This window comes from Maylandia zebra, linkage group LG23 (assembly GCF_041146795.1).
Source record: "Maylandia zebra isolate NMK-2024a linkage group LG23, Mzebra_GT3a, whole genome shotgun sequence".
In the NCBI taxonomy this organism is placed as follows: Eukaryota; Metazoa; Chordata; class Actinopteri; order Cichliformes; family Cichlidae; genus Maylandia; species Maylandia zebra.
Genome location: NC_135188.1, coordinates 47,248,878 through 47,255,267, shown reverse-complemented (window position 1 = coordinate 47,255,267; position 6,390 = coordinate 47,248,878). Strand labels below are relative to the sequence as shown.

Sequence of the window (6,390 nt, the reverse complement as noted above, 5' to 3'; positions counted from 1 at the left end):
TGGTCCATTGTGAGTGTACTGGATGAGTATGACTGTGTGAAAATGATTATATACAACTTTTAAAACTTAAAAATCAAGTAGATAATAATGGATAAGCAATAGGGAGACAAGAGAAGCTAGTTTACAATCTAACACAGAAACTGACCTTCAGCGACAGAAAACGTTTATGTCAGTGTTACTCTAAATCCTCATCTTTGACTTATTAACACAAAAGGCAACATTTACTTTAAAAACGTTCTTCTTTCATTGTGGAATATGTTCTGAGAATATTCAGCTGGATTTGATTCACACAGCTGAGGTAAAATAAATTAATATAATATAATATAAATCTAATAATATAATATAAATAGCATAAAAACATATTGCTGAGTTACAGTTTAAATTATTTCTCGCCCTGAGGTGTGCTCTCTGTGAGATACTCAAGGATTAACAATGATGTGTTTACCAGAGAATTCTTGATAACCACAACTTAACACCTTATGAGTGCTGCAGAGTGCTGATGCACCTTGTTCCAAAGCTGTGAACAATGGAAACTGTTCTGAGAGCAGAAGAAATCCTTGTATTATTGCAATAATTCTAGATGTTATCACGCTACATAAAAGTGTTATTAAATGTGTTATGTAACACTTTGTTTCTGAACTTGTACATGTCTACCATTTGATACTTCTGACCAAATGGTAAGTAATTAATTTTAAATGTCAGAATTGTTTAAACACTTTGCAGTATTGATTCGACCATGAGCTCCACTCTATAGCAAATTATTCTAGTGTCAAATGTGAAGCCATCTGGCAGACACCCAAAGCTTGTTTAAAACAGTTCACACAAGAGGACAATGATCCCAAACACAGCAGCAAATCTATTACAGAATGGCTGCAAGAAAAGTGTTTCAATAGCCCAGTCAGTCCACACCTCAACCTGACTGAAACGCTGTGATGAGACCTTAAGAGAGCTGTGCATAAACCAGTGCTCACAAACTTCAAGGAACTGACCAAAGTGGTAAAGAAAACTGGAGGAAAATCCTCTATAACAATGTGAGAGACTGATAGTCACATAGAAAACATTCACTTCATGTTTTTGTTGCTACCCACATAGCAAAATTGGTATGGCCCCGATCCCGCCCACACAATGTGCTTACACATGGCCCACATACTGCAAAGAATGACGGCCCTATGGTGGCCCCGATCAGGTTTGCCAGAGGTAATCCAAACATGCGCCAGCACAAGGCCAGTTGCAGACACACTGGTGGTCCCGAGCTCTTCCTCCTGAGCTACAGCCACCCACTGGCACAAATGAGTAAACCACCACGCCACCCTGAACACGCCCGATCTCGTCTGATCTCGGAAGCCAAGCTGGGTCGGGCCTGGTCAGTACTTGGATGGGAGACCGCCTGGGAATACCAGGTGCCGTAAGCTTTTGCACTTCAACACACAAATGACAGTTTAAATGTTGAAACGGATGTGAGGCACTCTTTAAGCTCATTTTCCAATAGGATGGTTAGTGAGTCTTGCGCAAAGAGCTCTTCCGCTTATGTAGTAATGTCAAATTCTTCAAGCGTTACATCAATATCTCTCTACATGCACAGAGCACCTGTAGATGTTTTTGTGCAAAGACTCACAATTGTTTATGACGTGAATATTGCAGCATTAAGTATGCATTATAACTGTGTTGTCATGTGCAGCTATTAAAAAAAGTAGAAACTAATCAATATGCTTCACTCTAAATTGTTTTTTAAATCCCAATAAATGGGTTACAGTATCTACATGAACCCCGTTGTCGAGGAAGCCTCTCACTTACGGCCATACCAGCCTGTTCTCATCTGATCTCTGAAGCTGAGCAGGGGCGGTCCTGCATAGTAGCGTCACCTTCACCTTGCTCCGTGTTAGAAACTCCATGATATCGTGTTCCCTGCTCAGGGTAGCACACTGATGCGCATTTATTCAGTACTCTTCGGGACCGCAGTCGGCAGCCAATAAGAGTTCAAACTGGTTGCACATGGGTGTCAGGTTGACACTGCGCCCGCTGCAAACTACAAGGTTAACAAGTTCCTCTCGACTGAGGCCAGACGGACTAGCCACAGAGATTTTGTACATTTACAGAATAAATAAGTTTGTGTATTTCCTAAATATTTTGTTGTTGTTGTTTTTTTGTTTTGCACAAAAGCGAAATGCAATGAGGAGCGTTGTCATGAAGCTTTTCCTGAAGCTGCCTCCACTGAGTGAGCAGCGGCGCCCTCTGCAGTTTGTGTGTGGAAGTGCAAAAGCTTACAGCACCTGGTATTCCCAGGCGGTCTCCCATCCAAGTACTGACCAGGCCCGACCCTGCTTAGCTTCCGAGATCAGACGAGATCGGGCGTGTTCAGGGTGGTATGGCCGTAAGCGAGAGAAGCCCGCTATAAAAGACCTTTTATACTTGGCAAATGTCACGCACTTTAAAATATAGTATTGTGCTAAGCTTCACATGTTACAGGGAAAACATGCAAAGCTTTTTTGCGAACTGCAGCTTCAACGCTGAGCTGCAAAAATGCTTTTCCCGCGGTAACGTCACCATAATAACACATGTTCGTTTCTCACAGCACAGTGTTAAAGTGACACAGAGCACACAGTGTGTTAGGACCATTTGGAAGTGCAACATTTTTGTGCTTTGGACAATTCAACTTATATACAGGACATTAAAAAAACGTAAGCATGACTGTGTCATCACAGCATGTATAAAGAGGCTGTTTGTGAAGCAGTCCCTCGCTTACGGCCACGCCACCCTGAACACTCCCGATCTCGTCTGATCTCGGAAGCCAAGCTGGGTCGGGCCTGGTCAGTACTTGGATGGGAGACCGCCTGGGAATACCAGGTGCCGTAAGCTTTTGCACTTCAACACACAAATGACAGTTTAAATGTTGAAACGGATGTGAGGCACTCTTTAAGCTCATTTTCCAATAGGATGGTTAGTGAGTCTTGCGCAAAGAGCTCTTCCGCTCATGTAGTAATGTCAAATTCTTCAAGCGTTACATCAATATCTCTCTACATGCACAGAGCACCTGTAGATGTTTTTGTGCAAAGACTCACAATTGTTTATGACGTGAATATTACAGCATTAAGTATGCATTATAACTGTGTTGTCATGTGCAGCTATTAAAAAAAGTAGAAACTAATCAATATCCTTCACTCTGAATTGTTTTTTAAATCCCAATAAATGGGTTACAGTATCTACATGAACCCCGTTGTCGAGGAAGCCTCTCACTTATGGCCATACCAGCCTGTTCTCATCTGATCTCTGAAGCTGAGCAGGGGCGGTCCTGCATAGTAGCGTCACCTTCACCTTGCTCCGTGTTAGAAACTCCATGCTATCGTGTTCCCTGCTCAGGGTAGCACACTGATGCGCATTTATTCAGTGCTCTTCGGGACCGCAGTCGGCAGCCAATAAGAGTTCAAACTGGTTGCACATGGGTGTCAGGTTGACACTGCGCCCGCTGCAAACTACAAGGTTAACAAGTTCCTCTCGACTGAGGCCAGACGGACTAGCCACAGAGATTTTGTACATTTACAGAATAAATAAGTTTGTGTATTTCCTAAATATTTGGTTGTTGTTGTTTTTTTGTTTTGCACAAAAGCGAAATGCAATGAGGAGCGTTGTCATGAAGCTTTTCCTGAAGCTGCCTCCACTGAGTGAGCAGCGGCGCCCTCTGCAGTTTGTGTGTGGAAGTGCAAAAGCTTACAGCACCTGGTATTCCCAGGCGGTCTCCCATCCAAGTACTGACCAGGCCCGACCCTGCTTAGCTTCCGAGATCAGACGAGATCGGGCGTGTTCAGGGTGGTATGGCCGTAAGCGAGAGAAGCCCGCTATAAAAGACCTTTTATACTTGGCAAATGTCACGCACTTTAAAACATAGTATTGTGCTAAGCTTCACATGTTACAGGGAAAACATGCAAAGCTTTTTTGCGAACTGCAGCTTCAACGCTGAGCTGCAAAAATGCTTTTCCCGCGGTAACGTCACCATAATAACACATGTTCGTTTCTCACAGCACAGTGTTAAAGTGACACAGAGCACACAGTGTGTTAGGACCATTTGGAAGTGCAACATTTTTGTGCTTTGGACAATTCAACTTATATACAGGACATTAAAAAAACGTAAGCATGACTGTGTCATCACAGCATGTATAAAGAGGCTGTTTGTGAAGCAGTCCCTCGCTTACGGCCACGCCACCCTTAACGCGCCCGATCTCGTCTGATCTCGGAAGCCAAGCTGGGTCGGGCCTGGTCAGTACTTGGATGGGAGACCGCCTGGGAATACCAGGTGCCGTAAGCTTTTGCACTTCAACACACAAATGACAGTTTAAATGTTGAAACGGATGTGAGGCACTCTTTAAGCTCATTTTCCAATAGGATGGTTAGTGAGTCTTGCGCAAAGAGCTCTTCCGCTCATGTAGTAATGTCAAATTCTTCAAGCGTTACATCAATATCTCTCTACATGCACAGAGCACCTGTAGATGTTTTTGTGCAAAGACTCACAATTGTTTATGACGTGAATATTGCAGCATTAAGTATGCATTATAACTGTGCTGTCATGTGCAGCTATTAAAAAAAAGTAGAAACTAATCAATATCCTTCACTCTGAATTGTTTTTTAAATCCCAATAAATGGGTTACAGTATCTACATGAACCCCGTTGTCGAGGAAGCCTCTCACTTATGGCCATACCAGCCTGTTCTCATCTGATCTCTGAAGCTGAGCAGGGGCGGTCCTGCATAGTAGCGTCACCTTCACCTTGCTCCGTGTTAGAAACTCCATGATATCGTGTTCCCTGCTCAGGGTAGCACACTGATGCGCATTTATTCAGTACTCTTCGGGACCGCAGTCGGCAGCCAATAAGAGTTCAAACTGGTTGCACATGGGTGTCAGGTTGACACTGCGCCCGCTGCAAACTACAAAGTTAACAAGTTCCTCTCGACTGAGGCCAGACGGACTAGCCACAGAGATTTTGTACATTTACAGAATAAATAAGTTTGTGTATTTCCTAAATATTTTGTTGTTGTTGTTTTTTTGTTTTGCACAAAAGCGAAATGCAATGAGGAGCGTTGTCATGAAGCTTTTCCTGAAGCTGCCTCCACTGAGTGAGCAGCGGCGCCCTCTGCAGTTTGTGTGTGGAAGTGCAAAAGCTTACAGCACCTGGTATTCCCAGGCGGTCTCCCATCCAAGTACTGACCAGGCCCGACCCTGCTTAGCTTCCGAGATCAGACGAGATCGGGCGTGTTTAGGATCCTTCCATCGTATTATTCAAGGTGGGGTGGCGGAACCTATTCAAGGTACCATAAGGCAAGTGGTGAGGCACTCCCCAGGACAGGCACCACCACATTTGCATCTTTGGTCCAGTTGGCCAATTAGGATCTCTCTCTCTCTCTCTCTCTCTCTCTCTCTCTCTCTCTCTCTCTCTCTCTCTCTCTCTCTCTCTCTATACATATATATATATACATACATATATACATATATATATATATATATATATATGTACACTGAACAAAAATATAAACGCAACACTTTTGTTACTGCTCCCATTCCCCATGGGATGGACGTAGAGACCTAAAATTCATTCCAGATACACAATATAACCATCCCTCCCAAACAGTGGTCACAAATCAGTCCAAATGTGTGGTAGTGGGCACATCTGCTATATTGAGATAATCCATCCCACCTCACAGGTGTGCCACATCAGGATGCTGATCTGACATCATGAGTAGTGCACAGGTGTACCTCAGACTGCCCACAACAAAAGGCCACCCTGGAATGTGCAGTTTTTTGCGCTATTGGGGGTCTGGGGACCCAGAACCGGTCAGTATCTGGTGTGACCACCATTTGCCTCATGCAGTGCAACACATCGTCGCATGGAGTCTATCAGATTGTCAATTGTGGCCTGTGGAATGTTGGTCCACTCCACTTCAATGGCTGTGCGAGGTTGTTGGATATTCGTGGGAACTGGTACACGCTGTCGTATACGCCGGTCAAGCACATCCCGAACATGCTCAATGGGTGACATGTCCGGTGAGTATGCTGGCCATGCAAGAACTGGGACATTCTCAGCTGCCATCTGCCCTGAACAATGTGAACCATGATTCATCCGTGAAGCGCACACCTCTCCAACGTGCCAGACGCCATCGAATGTGAGCATTTGCCCACACAAGTCTGTTACGGCGACGAGCTGGAGTCAGGTCAAGACCCCGATGAGGACGACGGGCATGCAGTTGAGCGTCCCTGAGACGGTTTCTGACAGTTTGTGCAGAAATTGTTTGGTTGTGCAAACCAATTGTTCCAGCAGCTGTCTGGGTGGCTGGTCTCAGACGATCTTGGAGGTGAACCTGCTGGATGTGGAGGTCCTGGGCTGGTGTGGTTACACGAGGTCTGC

General features: G+C 44.6%; 4 non-coding genes and 2 pseudogenes across 4 annotated transcripts; 3 read left to right on the top strand and 3 right to left on the bottom strand.

The window, feature by feature from the left end:
- Positions 1 to 1,293: 1,293 nt before the first annotated feature.
- On the top strand, positions 1,294 to 1,412 carry LOC111500381 (5S ribosomal RNA; annotated as a pseudogene).
- An 846-nt stretch (positions 1,413 to 2,258) lies between these two features.
- LOC143415251 (5S ribosomal RNA) lies at positions 2,259 to 2,377 on the bottom strand. The gene has a single exon (XR_013095889.1). It is a non-coding gene; the product is annotated as a 5S ribosomal RNA (ribosomal RNA).
- Positions 2,378 to 2,737: 360 nt separating this feature from the next.
- LOC143415298 (5S ribosomal RNA) lies at positions 2,738 to 2,856 on the top strand. Its single transcript, XR_013095936.1, has one exon. It is a non-coding gene; the product is annotated as a 5S ribosomal RNA (ribosomal RNA).
- An 846-nt stretch (positions 2,857 to 3,702) lies between these two features.
- Positions 3,703 to 3,821, bottom strand: LOC111500380 (5S ribosomal RNA). Its single transcript, XR_002721075.1, has one exon. It is a non-coding gene; the product is annotated as a 5S ribosomal RNA (ribosomal RNA).
- A 360-nt stretch (positions 3,822 to 4,181) lies between these two features.
- On the top strand, positions 4,182 to 4,300 carry LOC111500379 (5S ribosomal RNA). The gene has a single exon (XR_002721073.2). It is a non-coding gene; the product is annotated as a 5S ribosomal RNA (ribosomal RNA).
- An 847-nt stretch (positions 4,301 to 5,147) lies between these two features.
- Positions 5,148 to 5,266, bottom strand: LOC112430590 (5S ribosomal RNA; annotated as a pseudogene).
- Between the last annotated feature and the right edge of the window lie 1,124 nt (positions 5,267 to 6,390).